General features: G+C 38.3%; 1 non-coding gene and 1 pseudogene across 1 annotated transcript; both read right to left on the reverse strand.

Moving 5' to 3' along the window:
- Positions 1 to 1835: 1835 nt before the first annotated feature.
- On the reverse strand, positions 1836 to 17090 carry LOC130980469 (pentatricopeptide repeat-containing protein At3g26782, mitochondrial-like; annotated as a pseudogene).
- LOC130984210 (small nucleolar RNA R71) lies at positions 6511 to 6618 on the reverse strand. Its single transcript, XR_009088158.1, has one exon. It is a non-coding gene; the product is annotated as a small nucleolar RNA R71 (small nucleolar RNA).
- Positions 17091 to 19036: the final 1946 nt, after the last annotated feature.

Consider the following 19036-nt stretch of genomic DNA (forward strand, 5'->3'; position numbering starts at 1 on the left):
AGCAATGAAAATAACTTCTAAGTGATGAGAGCGCATGAAGAAGGAATAGGCAGTGTGATCAGAAAAGCAAGTAGAAGAAGAGCAAAACGTAAAACTGTTTAAAACCGCTTTAATGGAAGCGCGAAAGGCCTGGGGGCAGAACAGTCTTTGCACGCGTGGGTTTTTTCAACCCTTAATGAGCATTTAATGCCCCTCGCGAGAAACGAGGCGACAAAAGAACACCCCGAATTGCGAACGGGTACGCATACGAGTAACGCGTCTCCCACACGAACGATCGACCTCGCGACAACAGGGGGAGAAAGAACTCGCCTCAAAATGACCCGTACGGTCGATTAGCGGCGCGTGGGGGCACTGTAACGGCCTGGCCTAGGCCACCACGGGTCAACCCGACCCAATGAGTACCCGACCCGAGCGGTCGGGCACATGCAGCTCACTACGCGACCCGGACACGCGTCCCTGACAGCTCTCCACTGCAGCTGTGAGGAAGCTTCGAGGAAGGTGGGCCTGTCCTTGTAGGGCCCACCTCTGACACGGTATAAATGGGGAAGGACCTGCCCTTTCCCCAAGGTACGTCACTTTTACACCTATCATATTCCCCACCTGCACACTAACTGACTTGAGCGTCGGAGTGTCTTTGCAGGTGGCACCCCCCTCTCTTTCCTCCCATAACGAGAGCTCGGCTACCCGGCAGATCCAAGCCCAACACTACCACGATTGACGCGTTATCACCCCCTCAAAGGATCACCCGACTTGTCCGGCAACCGACAACCGAACATATACCATGTGTATATGACTGTTCATTTTGACACCTTATTTTAACACCATTTGTATACCATGTGTATATGACTGTTCATTTTGACACCATTTGTATATGTTGCATTAATTTGTATGCCACGGACACGGAGAGTGATAAGCATCATCATTAGTGGTATTGGAATGAGAAATTGGGGATATGTTTATAAATTGGGGCAACGTGATCAAGGTACATAATGCCAAATCCAAAAACATGATTTGGCATGAATTGATGCAGGTGGTGTGGTGTGTCCAAAATTTACAACCATGAAAGGATACACAATAAAACAAAGATTGCAAAGAAGAAATGGTACAATATTAGAAAACGAACCATGCTAAGATGATCAGTAATTCCAAGCATTTTCATTTTTAAATACAATGTGCAAATTTTGTTTTTCACTTGAAAACACCTGAGACAATGGAATGAAACAAATGCCTTTTATTGCAAAATGTACCCAATTCTATGAAGAGAAAAAAAATAATGACAATATAAAAATGAATGAAAAAGCATTTTTGTGTTGCTGCTTCTATAACACAACCAATTAGTAAGTGGCTTAGTGTGCTCCCAATCCATTTCTAATGGACTCAAGGACCTGGACAACCTCAGCCATGCTTGGTCTCCTTAATGGATCCTCCGAGGTACAAATTAGTCCTAACTTCATAACCTGAATTAACTCATTCTCAGCAATCCCAAATTTTTGCCAACGCGCTATTGTGTAGATGCAGCTGTTAGGAAGGAGTGAGAGTTTGGCTCCTTGTGTCGCAGAGTAAATCTTCATAACGATTCTTGAAATTCACGCAATTATCCGAAATTGTTTTGGAGAGCCAAATTTTTCTATAGTGGTCCTCCAGGTAGAGCTCCGGGCACCATAGTGATCTTTGTGTCATCTCTAATATTGAGTCAGCTGTCAAAGTGCTAATGTGACTAAAATTTTGTCACGCTGGACAGTTGCAATGGCTAGCTAACGTGTACTCATTCCAATTTGTATCTAATTTGGTCCCTACCCCCAATTTATAACCCTAATCTCAAATCTGCAAAGGCTCTATCTATACTTTTCTTCTTCTTCATCCGTCGACAATGTCTTAGCATTATATCTAACCTTGCCACTCTTCACCATACCATTGACAACATTGAATGCCTCATTTGACCATCCATTTTGTGCATATTTAGCAATCATAGATTTCCATGAGTAAGCATCTTTCTCAATCATTCCATCAAACATCTTCCTTGACACACCCATCTCCCCACACACTACAAGAAAAATGCCGAGAACCTTCGGATTTATTGGCAAAAAAATGAAACTAATTGATGAGCGGATAATTTGTACGCTTTTTGGCATTGTTTTTAGTATGTTTTTGGTATGATCTAGTTAGTTTTTAGTATATTTTTATTAGTTTTTAGTTAAAATTCACTTTTATGGACTTTACTATGAGTTTGTGTGTTTTTCTGTGATTTCAGGTATTTTCTGGCTGAAATTGAGGGATCTGAGCAAAAATCTGATTCAGAGACTAAAAAGGACTGCAGATGCTGTTGGATTCTGACCTCCCTGCATTCGAAGTGGATTTTCTGGAGCTACAGAAGCCCAATTGGCGCGCTCTCAACGGCGTTGGAAAGTAGACATCCTGGGCTTTCCAGCAATATATGATAGTCCATACTTTGCCCAAGATTTGATGGCCCAAACCGGCGTTCAAAGTCACCCTCAGAATTCCCAGCGTTAAACGCCCAAACTGGCACAAGAATGGGAGTTAAACGCCCAAACTGGCACCAAAACGGGAGTTAAACGCCAAGAAGAGTCTCTACACGAAAAATGCTTCATTGCTCAGCCCAAGCACACACCAAGTGGGCCCGGAAGTGGATTTTTATGTCATTTACTCATTTCTGTACACCCTAGGCTACTAGTTTTCTATAAGTAGGACCTTTTACTATTGTATTTTCATCTTGGTTCTTCTGGTTCCCTCTCTGGGGCCGAAACCAATGATCACTTTTGTTCTTATGTATTTTCAACGGTGGAGTTTCTACACACCATAGATTAAGGTGTGGAGCTCTGCTGTACCTCGAGTATTAATGCAATTACTATTGTTCTTCCATTCAATTCCGCTTGTTCTTTGTCCAAGATATCACTTGTTCTTCAACATGATGAAGGTGATGATTGACGCCCATCACCATTCTCACCCATGAACAAGGTGACTGACAACCATTCTTGTTCTACAAGCATCTGAGGCTTAGTGAATATCTCTTGGATTCCCGATTGCACGATGCATGGTTGATCGCCTGACAACCGAGTGCTCGCCTGACAAACGAGCCAACCACTCCGTGAGATCAGAGTCTTCGTGGTATAGGCAGGACTTGATGGCAGCATTCAAGAGAATCCGGAAGGTCTAACCTTGTCTGTGGTATTCTGAGTAGGATTCAATGATTGAATGACTGTGACGTGCTTCAAACCTGTAACCTACTGGGCGTTAGTGACAGACGTAAAAGAGCGATTCTATTCCGGTAGGGGAGGGAACCAAACCGGTGATTGGCAGCACTGTGACAGAGTGTGTGCATTAGCTTTCACTGCGCGGATGGGAGGTAGCTGCTGACAACAGTGAGACCCTACACGAGCTTGCCATGGAAAGGAGTAAGAAGGATTGGATGAAGGCAGTAAGAAAGCAGAGAGACGGAAGGGAAGGCATCTTCATACACTTGTCTGAAGCTCTTACACCAATGATATACATAAGTATCACTATCTTTATCTTTTATATTATTTTCATTCATCATCATATACATTTGAGTTTGCCTGACTAAGATTTACAAGATGACCATAGCTTGCTTCATACCACTAGGGGTGGCAAACGGGCCTAAACCCGCCGGGCCGGCCCGCGTAACCCGCCAAAAAAGGCGGGCTGGGCTGAAAAATCGGGACCGCCAAATAGCAAAAGCCCGCCTAACCCGCACCGCTTAAACCGCGGGTTTTGGCGGGCTTTGGCGGGGCGGGGCGGGCTTCCCCGCCGGGCTAAGGTTTTTATTAGTGAGGGGGTATTTTTGCAATTTTTTTGTCAATACCTAACTTCCCCCAACCTAACTTACAAGAGTATGAAGATAAAAATTGAGTGTTTTGAATTATGTTTATGTTATTTTGGAGACAATATTTATAATTATGTTTTGGATTATATTTATTTTGCTTTGGAGAGAATATTTATACTTATATTTTGAATGAAAATTTGGTTTATAATTATATTTATTAGATATTTATAATTACAAAGACTTTAATGTTTGTGAATATAAAAAATATAATTTTTTATGCCATTAGAAATTATAAATTTATTAATATGATTGTGAAATTATATATATTACTTAGTAGTTAATAGTAAAAAAAAAAAAAAGAGGAGCTTTGGCGGGCTTAGCCCGCCAGCCCGCCAGCCCGCAGTTAGGCGGGGCGGGCTAGGATTCTAGGACCGCCTCACTAGGCGGGGCGGGGCGGGCCAGCCCGCCAAAAGGCGGGCTTCTGGCGGGGCGGGGCGGGCTTCCCCGCTTGCCACCCCTACATACCACCAATCTCCGTGGGATCGACCCTTACTCGCGTAAGGTATTACTTGGACGACCCAGTGCACTTGCTGGTTAGTTGTGTGAAGTTGTAGTGATCACAATTTCGCGCACCAAGTTTTTGGCGCCGTTGCCGGGGATTGTTCTTGTGTATGGACAACTGACGGTTCATCTTGTTGCTTAGATTAGGCATTTATTTTTCTTCAGAGTTCTTAAGAATGAATTCTAGTGTTTCAAGGTGATGTTCTTATCATCACCAAAGCTGATTGATCATCATCAATTTAGCTCTTGAATGCAATGTCTTGCTGAAGATTAGCTAGCTATGTCTAATTCCTTTAGACTAAAGCTTTAGACTAACATTGCATGATTCCTGGAATTCTCACTAAGAATTTTGATACCTTTATTTTCCTTTTCACTTAATTTTCGAAAAAAAACACAAAAAAATTAGAAAATCATAAAAACCAAAAATATATCTTGCTTGAGTCTAGTGTCTCATCTTAAGTTTGGTGTCAATTGCATGCATTCATTCATGTGTCTTAAAGATCTTCAAGTAATTCTTGATGATTTCTTACTCTGATCTTTGAATTCTCTTGACTTGAGTGTTTATGTGTCTCATATGCATTTTTATTAGTGTCAGTAGTATACAAACTGCTAAGTTTGGTGTCTTGCATGCATTGTTATTTGATTCTTGTTGCATTTTGATTATTAAAAATCCAAAAATATTTTTTATTTGTGTCTTTTCAAGTCAATAATACAAAGAATTGAAGATTCAGAACATACTGCAGAGGAATCACACAGAAAAAGCTGGGCATTCAAAAATGCCCAGTGAAGAAGACAGACTGGCGTTTAAACGCCAGCCAGGGTGCCTGGTTGGGCGTTTAACGCCCAAAAGGGTAGTAGTTTGGGCGTTAAACGCCAGAATGTGCACCATTCTGGGCGTTTAACGCCAGGATGGCACAAGGGGGAAGATTTTGTTTTCAAATCAATTTTTTTTCAAGTTTTCAAAGTTTTTCAAAATCAAATCTTTTTCAAATCATATCTTTTCAATCAAATATTTTCAAAATCAATCTCTTTCCTTTTTCAAAGATACTTACTAACAATTAATGATTTGATTGAACATTTTTTGCCTTTTCTGTTGAGAAAGGTTTTATGTTTGAATCATATCTTTTCTTGTTAGGCAAGTCATTACTTTTTAAAATCAAATCTTTTTAAAATTGTTTTCAAATCATATCTTTTTAAAATTGTTTTCAAATCATATTTTCTCAATCACATTTTTTTTAAACCAATCATATCTTCTTAACCACATCTTTTTCAAAATAGTTTTCAATCAAATCTTTTTTTTCTAATTTCAAAATCTTTTTCAAAAATCACTTTACTTCTTTCCCACTTTTGTTTTCGAAAATCAATTAGTGTTTTTCAAAAATTTTTCAAAATCTTTTACTTAATTTTCGAAATTATTTCCCTTCTTCTCACATCCTTCTGTTTATGGACTAACACTGTCTCTTAATGCAAAATTCGAACTCCATCTTCTTTGATAAGTTCGAATTTTCTACTTCTGTCTTCTATTTCTCTTCTTCCTCTGACACCTCAAGGAATCTCTATACTGTGACATAGAGGATTCCATATTTTCTTGTTCTCTTCTCCTTCATATGAGCAGGAACAAAGACAAAGGCATTCTTGTTGAAGCTGACCCTGAACCTGAAAGGACCTTGAAGAGAAAGCTAAGAGAAGCCAAAGCACAACTCTCTTTAGAGGACCTGACCGAATTCTTCAAAGAAAAAGAAGACATGGCAGCCGAAAACAACAACAATGCCAACAATGCAAGGAAGGTGCTGGGTGACTTTACTGCACCTACTCCCGACTTCTATGGGAGAAGCATCTCTATCCCTGCCATTGGAGCAAACAACTTTGAGCTTAAGCCTCAATTAGTTTCTCTAATGCAACAGAATTGCAAGTTCCATGGACTTCCAATGGAAGATCCTCATCAGTTTTTAGCTGAGTTCTTGCAAATCTGTGACACAGTCAAGACTAATGGGGTAGACCCTGAGGTCTATAGACTGATGCTATTCCCTTTTGCTGTAAGAGACAGAGCTAGAATATGGTTGGACTCTCAACCTAAAGAAAGCCTGGACTCTTGGGAAAAGCTAGTCAATGCCTTCTTGGCAAAGTTCTTTCCACCACAAAGATGGAGTAAGCTTAGAGTGGAAGTCCAAACCTTCAGACAGAAGGATGGAGAATCCCTCTATGAAGCTTGGGAAAGATACAAACAATTAATCAGAAGATGTCCCTCAGACATGCTTTCTGAATGGAGCATCATAGGTATTTTCTATGATGGTCTCTCTGAACTATCCAAGATGTCTTTGGATAGCTCTGCTGGAGGATCTCTTCATCTGAAGAAGACGCCTGCAGAAGCTCAAGAATTGATTGAAATGGTTGCAAATAACCAATTCATGTATACTTCTGAAAGAAATCCTGTGAACAATGGGACTAGTCAGAAGAAAGGAGTTCTTGAGATTGACACTCTGAATGCCATATTGGCTCAGAACAAGATATTGACTCAACAAGTCAATTTGATTTCTCAAAGTCTGTCTGGAATGCAAAATGCACCAAACAGTACTAAGGAAGCTTCATCTGAGGAAGAAGCTTATGATCCTGAGAACCCCTCCATGGAAGAGGTGAATTACCTAGGAGAACCCTATGGAAACACCTATAATTCTTCATGGAGAAATCACCCAAATTTCTCATGGAAGAATCAAGAGAGACCTCAACAAGGTTTCCACAACAATAATGGTGGAAGAAACAGGTTTAGCAATAGCAAGCCTTTTCCATCATCTTCTCAGCAACAGACAGAGAGTTCTAAGCAGAATACATCTGACTTAGCAACAATGGTCTCTGATCTAATAAAGACCACTCAAAGTTTCATGAATGAAACAAGGTCCTCCATCAGAAATTTGGAAGGACAAGTGGGTCAGCTGAGCAAGAAAGTTACTGAACTCCCTCCTAGCACTCTCCCAAGTAATACAGAAGAAAATCCAAAAGGAGAGTGCAAAGCCATAGACATGGCCGAATATGGAGAGGAAAGAGAGGAGGAGGACGCCACTGAGGAAGACCTCAGTGGGCGTGTACCAATCTCCTCTGAGTTCCTCAATGAGGAACAATGGGAGTCTAAGGCTCAAAATGAGACCATAGAGATTCCATTGGATTTACTTCTGCCTTTCATGAGCTCTGATGAGTATTCTTCCTCTGAAGAGGATGAGTATGTCACTGAAGATCAAGTTGCTAAATATCTTGGAGCAATCATGAAGCTAAATGACAAGTTATTTGGAAATGAGACTTGGGAAGATGAATCTCCCTTGCTCACCAAAGAACTGGATGACTTGTCTAGGCAGAAATTAACTCAAGAAAACAAGCTCATGGACTTGTAGAGAATGTTCTGGTAAAAGTTGAAGGCCATTACATCCCTACTGATTTCATAGTCCTAGAGACTGGGAAGTGCATGGATGAATCCATCATCCTTGGCAGACCCTTCCTAGCCACAGCAAAGGCTGTGATTGATGTTGATAGAGGTGAACTGATCATTCAAGTGAATGAAAAATCCTTGGTGTTTAAGGCTCAAGGATATCCCTCTGTCACCATGGAGAAGAAGCATGAAGAGCTTCTCTCAAATCAGAGACAATCAGAGCCCCCACAGTCAAACTCTAAATTTGGTGTTGGGAGGCCACAACCAAACTCTAAGTTTGGTGTTGAACCCCCACATTCAAACTCTAAGTTTGGTGTTGGGAGGTTCCAACATTGCTCTGATCATTTGTGAGGCTCCATGAGAGTCATCTGTCAAGCTACTGACATTAAAGAAGCGCTTGTTGGGAGGCAACCCAATGTTTTATAATTAACTATTTCCTTTTGTTATTTTATCTTTTTGTAGGTTGATGATCATAAGAAGTCACAAAATCTATTGAAAAAGCAAAAACAGAATGAAAAACAGGAAGAAAAACAGCACACCCTGGAGGAGGAACTCACTGGCGTTTAAACGCCAGTGAGGCTAGCAGTTGGGCGTTTAACGCCCAGTCTGGCACCATTCTGGGCGTTTAACGCCAGAAAGGGGCACCAGACTGGCGTTAAACGCCAGAAAAGGGCAAGAACCTGGCGTTAAACGCCAGAAAGGGGCACCAGCCCGGCGTTTAACGCCAGAAATGGCTCAAAACGTGATTTTGAGCAACATATGGTGCAGGGATGACTTTTCCTTGACACCTAAGGATCTGTGGACCCCACAGGATCCCCACAACCCCCTCACCTATCAAATCCCATCTCTCTCTTCACCACTCACCTCCATAAAACCCCACTTACCTCACCATCCAAATTCAAACCACTACTTCTTCCCCTTTTGGCCTAACCACAAAGCCATCTCCCTCTCCTCCATTTCTTCTTCTTCTACTCTCTTCTTTCTTCTGTTGCTCGAGGACGAGCAAACCTTTTAAGTTTGGTGTGGTAAAAGCATTGCTTTTTGTTTTTCCATAACCATTTATGGCATCCAAAGCCGGTTCAACTGAGAAGGCATGACCTCAAGCCCATCACTAAGAAGAAGATGGAGCAAACAAGAGATCCCTGAGAGACCTCAAGGGATGCACTTTCCTCCACAAGACTATTGGGAGCAACTGAACACCTCCCTAGGAGAATTAAGTTCCAACATGGGACAACTAAGGGTGGAGCACCAAGAACATGCCATCCTCCTCCATGAAATTGGAGAAGATCAAAGGATCATGAGAGAGGAGCAACAAAGACAAGGAAGAGACATTGAGGAGCTCAAGCACTCCATAGGATCTTCAAGAAGAAGAAAGAGCCGCCATCACTAAGGTGGACCCGTTCTTTAATCTCCTTGTTCTTTATTCTTCTGTTTTTCGAAAATTATGCTTATGTTTGTCCATGTTTGTGTCTTATGATCATTAGTGTCTTAGTGTCTATGCCTTAAAGCTATGAATATGAATCCATCACCTTTCTTAAATGAAAACTGTTTTTATCACAAAAGAACAAGAAGTACAGGATTTCAAATTCATCTTTAAAACTGGCTTAATTAGTTTGATGTGGTGGCAATACTTTTGTTTTCTGAATGTATGCTTAAACAGTGCATATGTCTTTTGAATTTGTGATTCATGAATGTTAAAATTGTTGGCTCTTGAAAGAATGATGAAAAAGGAGACATGTTACTGAGGATCTGAAAAATCATAAAAATGATTCTTGAAGCAAGAAAAAGCAGTGAAAAAAAAAAGAAAAAAAAAGGGAGAAAGAGAAAAAGAAAGAAAAAGAAAGAAATAAAGTTGTGATCCAAGGCAATAAGAGTGTGCTTAAGAACCCTGGACACCTCTAATTGGGGACTTTAGCAAAGCTGAGTCACAATCTGAAAAGGTTCACCCAATTATGTGTCTGTGGCATGTATGTATCCGGTGGTAATACTGGAAGACAGAGTGCTTTGGGCCACGGCCAAGACTCAATAAGTAGCTGTGTTCAAGAATCATCATACTTAACTAGGAGAATCAATAACACTATCTGGATTCGGAGTTCCTAAAGAAGCCAATCACTCTGAATTTCAAAGGATAAAGTGAGATGCCAAAACTGTTCGGAGGCAAAAAGCTACTAGTCCCGCTCATCTAATTTGGAGCTTAGTTTCATTGATAATTTGGAGTCTATAGTATATTCTCTTCTTTTTATCTTATTTGATTTTCAGTTGCTTGAGGACAAGCAACAATTTAAGTTTGGTGTTGTGATGAGCGGATAATTTGTACGCTTTTTGGCATTGTTTTTAGTATGTTTTTGGTATGATCTAGTTAGTTTTTAGTATATTTTTATTAGTTTTTAGTTAAAATTCACTTTTCTGGACTTTACTATGAGTTTGTGTGTTTTTCTGTGATTTCAGGTATTTTCTGGCTGAAATTGAGGGATCTGAGCAAAAATCTGATTCAGAGACTAAAAAGGACTGCAGATGCTGTTGGATTCTGACCTCCCTGCATTCGAAGTGGATTTTCTGGAGCTACAGAAGCCCAATTGGCGCGCTCTCAATGGCGTTGGAAAGTAGACATCCTGGGCTTTCCAGCAATATATGATAGTCCATACTTTGCCCAAGATTTGATGGCCCAAACCGGCGTTCAAAGTCACCCTCAGAATTCCCAGCGTTAAACGCCCAAACTGGCACAAGAATGGGAGTTAAACGCCCAAACTGGCACCAAAACGGGAGTTAAACGCCAAGAAGAGTCTCTACACGAAAAATGCTTCATTGCTCAGCCCAAGCACACACCAAGTGGGCCCGGAAGTGGATTTTTATGTCATTTACTCATTTCTATACACCCTAGGCTACTAGTTTTCTATAAGTAGGACCTTTTACTATTGTATTTTCATCTTGGTTCTTCTGGTTCCCTCTCTGGGGCCGAAACCAATGATCACTTTTGTTCTTATGTATTTTCAACGGTGGAGTTTCTACACACCATAGATTAAGGTGTGGAGCTCTGCTGTACCTCGAGTATTAATGCAATTACTATTGTTCTTCCATTCAATTCCGCTTGTTCTTTGTCCAAGATATCAATTGTTCTTCAACATGATGAAGGTGATGATTGATGCCCATCACCATTCTCACCCATGAACAAGGTGACTGACAACCATTCTTGTTCTACAAGCATCTGAGGCTTAGTGAATATCTCTTGGATTCCCGATTGCACGATGCATGGTTGATCGCCTGACAACCGAGTGCTCGCCTGACAAACGAGCCAACCACTCCGTGAGATCAGAGTCTTCGTGGTATAGGCAGGACTTGATGGCAGCATTCAAGAGAATCCGGAAGGTCTAACCTTGTCTGTGGTATTCTGAGTAGGATTCAATGATTGAATGACTGTGACGTGCTTCAAACCTGTAACCTACTGGGCGTTAGTGACAGACGCAAAAGAGTGATTCTATTCCGGTAGGGGAGGGAACCAAACCGGTGATTGGCAGCACTGTGACAGAGTGTGTGCATTAGCTTTCACTGCGCGGATGGGAGGTAGCTGCTGACAACAGTGAGACCCTACACGAGCTTGCCATGGAAAGGAGTAAGAAGGATTGGATGAAGGCAGTAAGAAAGCAGAGAGACGGAAGGGAAGGCATCTTCATACACTTGTCTGAAGCTCTTACACCAATGATATACATAAGTATCACTATCTTTATCTTTTATATTATTTTCATTCATCATCATATACATTTGAGTTTGCCTGACTAAGATTTACAAGATGACCATAGCTTGCTTCATACCACCAATCTCCGTGGGATCGACCCTTACTCGCGTAAGGTATTACTTGGACGACCCAGTGCACTTGCTGGTTAGTTGTGTGAAGTTGTAGTGATCACAATTTCGCGCACCACTAATCCAACGGTAATAAGTTTGTCGTCAAATTTTGCATCGGATTGGATCTGACGGTATAAATCTCGACGGTAAATCTTTACCGTCAGATTTTCTTGTCTAACGCTAACTTGCGGTAGAATTGTCATCGAAAATTAAGGTCTGGGATCGAAATTTTGATAGACATTTACCGTCAAATTAATTCCGCTGGTAAATGTAGCACCATAAATTGGGGATGCGTGCCACGTTACCATCGAATTTTTTTCGGTGAATTCGACGATAAGGATTTTTTATTTTTTTTGTGATTTTTTAATTAATTTTATGTTTTCCACAACTAGTAGACAAATTCTAAAAAATTGAAACCAATTATATTAAATTAAATAATTATTCGAATAAAATGATTATTCAAATAACAAGTGTACAAATAAATTATTATTCAAATACAAAGAAATAAATAAAATAGTTCAAATAAAAAGTCCTAAGCACTAAATGTCCTGGATGTCGTCGTCGTCATCTCCTGGATCTTGATGAGGCGGTGATGTCTAAGCCCCTACAGCAGTGCCATTGGCTCCTATCTGAGACTATAGTAAGTTGCCACCTAAGCTTCTATCTGCTGCAGCCACTCTAATTCCCACCTCCACTGCATCTTAAGGTTATCAATGTCCGTTATGTATGTGAGGATCTCCTGATAGCTTTCCTTAGCCTGCTACAGCTCCTGATCCTTATCATGAAGTTCGCTTGCCTCAAATCGAAGTTATCCTCGAGATCGACAGTACGATTAGTGACAGAGGCGGACACAGGCCCCAAGCTGGAGGTGCGAAGGCTACTGGCGAATAATGAGCCCACACCGTAGATGCGGTACTTATATGGCTCAAATGCGGTCTCGCTCCAAACCGCATTAGGATCGACAGTTGATGTGGCAGAGTGGCTTCCATCCTTCCTACTCCCCTGAGATTGCTGAGTTGCAGCATCCAGTCTCTGTGTGTAGGACTCCTGTGTAACACATATTATTATAATTAGTATGACATTAGTACAATTAATTGAAATATTTAAAATCACAACTTTTATACTCACATAATGATCATGAGACCGCTGATAAGCAAATCTCTCCTTGTTCTCCTTCAAAGTGTGGGTATACTTGAAGGTCTCAGCCATTGTTGTCTCGCGTTCTAGCAACTTAGACTACGCATGTTGAAACAATATGTTACAATTACATTATATATCATATATTATACATGACTTAAAAACAAAATGAGAGAAGTTGTATATATACCATTCTGGCCTTTGTCTTCATGAAAGTTGCCGAGCCATCGATGTACTTCGACGACCTAGCCGATGCCCTGTTTACTTGATTTGTGAAACGGCGATGCATGAACCCCTCATCAATCTCCCAGTGAATGAACAAGGCCTTCTTGACGTCGTTGCAGAGCCAAGTGGTGAGGTGGTTGTGCCTTTTACGCTTGTCCTCCATCATTTGCTGTAGCCGCCTGCCCATCCGATGGTTGAAAATTTTGCAAATGACGGCATTGTGTTGCTTGTCCCATATAAATTTCTCCTACACAAAAGAAACATTTAAAATTAATTAATCGAAACCTAATGTGGTAAGCAAAATAAAAGATATAAACCAAATAATGATTGTGAATGTTTAATTTTTACCGCCCACTTCTGAAACCATCGGTCTCTAATATCAGCTGGGGCCTTCTTATAGCTCGGCCACGGATGGTCGTACATCATCTTGATGACGTTAGTCATCTGCTGAGTACATGCATTGTTGTTCAGCGCAAATCTATCAATGATTCATAAACAAACCAATCATAAAGTACTATTAGGATTTATGTTTTTTTTAGAAATTTCGACAGAACTCCCCTAAAACTCGGATTTAACCACCCTTCAAGGATTCTACCAATCACAACAGTCCACCAATCTTTCCTTAACATTCATGAAACCAACAATTTTTCAGGAATTAATTCATCATATTTTAGGAATTAATTCATCATATTTTAATTTCACATTTATGAAACCAACAATTCACACATTTAATCTTCATTCACAGCCACAATTGAACCAGTTCTTATCAAACCTATATTAACAAACCTAAACCAACCTAAATCAAACCTATCTTAATAAACTAAATCTACTAAAACTAGAACATTGAGTTAACCAAAATAAGCTCACTAACTAAAATGGTTTACATCTAAAATAGTTAAAATAGTACTCACGTCGAGGTTCCGTCAGGCCAAATGGTCATCTGTGCGATGGGAGGGGCTGGAGGGGCATCACCTGGCTGGGATCCATGCAATGATTCTGGCACCACAGTGTCTATCACTGGAGGAGGCATGGCCGAGGTAGTAGAGTCCTAAGCGGATGGAGATGGCGTCGTCGAGGTGGTGGGAGGCACGTAGTTTGGGTTAGGGACTATGATGAACATCTGGTCCACTATACCTATCGCATATGACACGACTACAACCACGACCATGAGGCTGATCGTCGACACCTCTACTTATCGTCATGTCTACAAAGAAAATACCAATAAAATTCAACATCAATAATCATATTAATAAAGAGAATACTACTTAATTGTTAAGTTCAAATCAAATAATTAGCAATAAAACTCATCACATCAACAACAAAAAATCAGAATAAAGTGAAAATTAACAACAAATCAACTATAACCATTCAAATCTAAAGGTCGTGAACACAAGAACAGAGACAACACATTACAACTTCAGCAACTACAACAAATCCTAATTAGAAAATTAAATTCAAAAAGTGAAATTTATCAAGTTAAGGCCTTTCCAAACAAGCAACAATCAAACATAATTAAACATTTCAGCAACAATTTTTTGTAGCAAAACCATCCTTAACGCAATGAACAAACATAATTAATCATTCGACTAAATAGTTTCAACAACATATCCATCAACAACAAAGGGAACTCAAACATTTTCAGCAGTCTCAGAACCTAATAACTTATTCTAACCTATCTTAACCATCTAAATTTACTAAAATCAAACAATTCAAGCTAATAAACTAAAATCAAACTAAAGCTAATACTAAGTAGAACAGAATTGAAAAAGAATTTAATGAATAACCTGAAATGTAGAAACAGGAGGGAAAAAAACAGAGAAGGGGAATGGAGGTGTAGTGGTTGGTTAGAGCATTAGAGGTAGGGGCTGAGCTTTGCGAATAGGGCAAGAAGCAGCTCATGGATGGTGGTTCGGACAGTGACAGAGGTTCTGGTTTGCGAAGAAGAGTGGTGCAGAGAGGCTAGGTGTGGTTTGATGGTGTTCTGGTGGAGCCGAACAGTGAAGAAAACAAAGAAGAAGAAGACTGCGGTGGCACTGGTGGATGAAGCAGCGCTGGTGGACGGAGCGGCGGTCGGAGACAGGAGGGAGCCGAGAGGGTTAGCGAGAGAGAGAGAGAGAGAGAGAGAGAGAGAGAGAATTCAAAATGAGAGAGAAGAAGGTTTGCGCTCTCAATTTAGGGCACTATTATTGTCGAATTTACTGGCGAATAAATCCGATGGTAAAGCTTTACGTGTTACCAAAACGACTCATTTTACTAATCAAGGTCACCGTCAGATATACATAAACGGTAAATCCGACGATAATGATCATGCCAATTTTTTTCTTTTCTCCCTCCAAATATTGCACGTGGATTTTCCGTCAAAAAAAAATCCGACGCTAACTTACTAACACGACGAATTCATTTTAAATTCCACCGATAAATCTACTAGTAATAGTGCTACTAACGTACGACCATAAATTCGATGGTACACAGTATTTTTCTTGTAGTGACACTTTGCATAAGCATCCATCAACGTGTTCCGAACCCCCAAACACCCGTTGAACCCCCTCTTAATCACAAAACCATGAACGCCTTCAGTAGTTCTCTTCTGGCGCACCCGAGAACAAGCTGAAATTAAAGCACTGAACCTACAATTATCGGATCCACAAAACCATCCTCCTCCTCCTGAACACACCCCACATTCTCACTCTCCTCAACTAACAACTCCTTAAACAAGCAAATGCCCTCAGCAGTGCAACTATTTTAGACATACCCGACAATAATTGAAGTCCAAGACACTACATTCCTTTGGAGAATTTCGTCGAACAATTTTTGAGCATCTTCCAAATGGCTACACTTAGAGTACATATCAACTAGTGTTGACGAAACAAAGAGACCCGATTCAAAAGAAAAGACAAAAGCCTGTTGATGGGTCTATTTTCCAGCGCAAAGTTGAGGGAGCAAGGGAAGGTGTTGTGGTTGGGAATGAGGGAAAGCTTGCACATGGAGGAGAAGGGCGGAGGGCCTCGAGGGAGTTGCCTCATCGTGCAAGGTCGGCAATGAGGGAAAGCAAATGATATCCCTTGGTCCTTCAGCGTCGTTGTAGTTATCGCAAGCTATACAGTTCAAGAAACCAAATCCTGGAGTAGCTCCATCAATGAAGAAAGAAAGAAAGAAAGAAAGAAAGAAGAGGAAGAATGGCAGTGAAGAAGATGACCGAATGTATTTGTATTTGATCACGCTTTCTATTAGTAAAAGAAATCTCAAAACGACGTCGTTTTGGGACTGTTCAGTGTGGCAAAATTTTAGCCACGTCAGCACCGAAAATGACACAGTGATCACTATGGTGCCGGAGTTCTATCTGGAGGTTCACTATAAAAAAATTTGAATCTCAAAAACAATTTTAGGTAATCGCATAAATCTCAGGAATTATTATGGGGATTTACCCTTGTGTGGGATGATCCCACTTCCAATAGCTTCCTTGATCGGAAACGAGAACAAACCAAACTTCAATTAAGCTTGTATTGTTGATTCTGCTTGCATTTACTTATGTTGTTGCTGTTTTAGTTAAGCTTTTGTCATGTCTATTTGGTTTTGGACAGTTATTTAATTTATAGTTTTATACATATGTTAATAGTATCAATTCAATTAGGTATCCTTTAAAAGTTGTACAATATTCAGTCTTTTATTACAATAATTAAAAAAAATAAAACAAACACATCTAAAAATTATAAATAAATTTAGTATCTTTTAAAATTAAATACACATTTTAAATATAAACTAAATAAATCTGAAATTTAAATTTTCAATTTTAATTTTAAATTTCTGTTTCAAATTTAATATATTTAATTATTAATATATTACAAGTAGCATTTTCCATCTATAAAACCACTTGGGATCAACACCCCTCAAAGTCGCTGCATGCATGCAGATCCAGATAATGGCAAACACAACACAGTTAGATGATGAACACCCTTTTCACTTTCCACTAGCAAACTCTAAAGTGCTCCCTGACCCTCCAAAATTCTTCTATGAAAACCTTCTCTCTTCTCCTTTGCCTACAAGCTTATTCTTCCAGAACTTCCTCCATAAGACCACAACGATGGCAACATAGAAGAGTATAGTCATCCTTACCTCATCAAATCCTCAGATTCCTTTGTTTCTCTCTACTACCCTTCTCTCTCTGTCTCCTCTCATTCCATGCAACAAGTCTTTACACCTGATCTCACTATCTCTTCCTCAAAAGGTTTTCATTCTAGTCATGTCGCCGTTCGTCTGCGCCAAAAACGTACCTAAAGTTTGGATGGGTCTCTGTCCATAGAGTTTTTCTTTGCGCATTTTCCGACACAATTGCTTTTTTTATTATTCTGTGTATTTATAAGTTTTTTACATGAGTTTTAGATGTGTTGATAAAATATTTAGATTATATTCTTATCATTTTAGATGTGTTTATGTTGTTTATTATGTTCTTATGTACATATATAAGTTTATAATTAATTTTGGATGTGTTTATGTTGTTCATTATGTTCTTTTATATATATATATATATAAGTTTTTCTACATGAGTTTTGGATGTGTTGATAAAATATTTAGAATGCATTCTTATAATTTTAAATGTGTTTATGTTGTTTATTATGTTCTTATGTATATATATAAGTTTTTTTACATGAGTTTTGAATGTGTTGATAAAATATTTAGAATGCATTCTTATAATTTTGGATGTGTATTTGAGTTTAATTTTTTCTGTGTTCAATATGTAATTTAGAATTACAATGACAATAATTTAGATGTGTTAATACATAATTTTAAATGTGTTTATGTTATTTATTTAATTTTAGATGTGTTTTTGACATGAATTTTGAATGTTTCAAATAAAAAAAAAATAATTGAAATGAGTTTACTTGATTTTAAAAACTTCACTGATTTTTTAAAAATTAGTACACCAAAAGTTGTTACAAATTTTATAGTTTGGTTTGCAAAAAATAATATATTGTAAGTGGTTACAAATTTTATAGTGATAAGTATTAAAAATAAAAATAATTTTTTAAAAATAAAAAATATGATTAATTAAAAAATTAAAATAATAAAATATTAAATTTAAAGGCTAAATAAATGCTAAATTTTTTTGTATAAGTAACATTTTTCTAATAGTATAATAGGAGCATACGCCATTTTAGTTTTTGTGCTATATTGAGTTTCATCAATCCCCCGTTGAAATACATAATTTGAGAGCTTCCATATTAGTTGCAAACATGTTTGATAACTTTGTAGGATTTAATAAAATAAATTAGTATATGTTTGGATGTGAAAAATATAATTGATTACCTTGTGCATCAGATTATTTAAACAAAAAAAAAAATGATATGTTGCATGTGATAGTCATCTTAACTATCCATGGAGGACAAGTTTCATCTCTTCACTATTTTCTCTCTTTTAACGCTAACATGCATCTTTTTATTTTACGTTCCTGCTTATGCTTGCGAGTTGATATTTTAATTTTATTTAATTAGAAGTAACTACTTTGTTCTCTTTCTTTTTTTTTTTGAGAAATTTTCACTCCCCTCCCCTGCGAGATGCTAAAATAATACTCTCCTCTCCTCTATTTTATAAATGTACATTCTCTTCTCTTTTAACTTTTAAAAAATTTTCTCTTTAATCCATTTTAAACTTTTTGTATTAATTAATGTTAACTTTATCCATTTTTTAAGAAAAAAATTTATTTTTAAAAAAATACCTATTAGCAAAAATTTTACTTTTTATCATTAAATTTTGTTTACCAAACTATCCTTTAATAAATTATTCTTTTATTGATTAAATTATATTTTAAAAAAAATTAATAATTATATTATTTTTTTCTAAAATACCCTTCAATAATTTTTTAATTATTAAATTATAATTTTACCAAAATTTTCGTTAACAATTTTTTTTATATTTTACTATTAATTTTTTGATATTTATATATATTATTTTAACATTAAATAAAAAATTTTAGTAAGATTATTTTTTAATATCAATATATATTAATTGTTACACATATTAACAGTGGTAAGATTTTTTCATTTAATGTTAAAATA

The sequence above is a fragment of the Arachis stenosperma genome, chromosome 5, assembly GCF_014773155.1.
Source record: "Arachis stenosperma cultivar V10309 chromosome 5, arast.V10309.gnm1.PFL2, whole genome shotgun sequence".
NCBI lineage: Eukaryota > Viridiplantae > Streptophyta > Magnoliopsida > Fabales > Fabaceae > Arachis > Arachis stenosperma.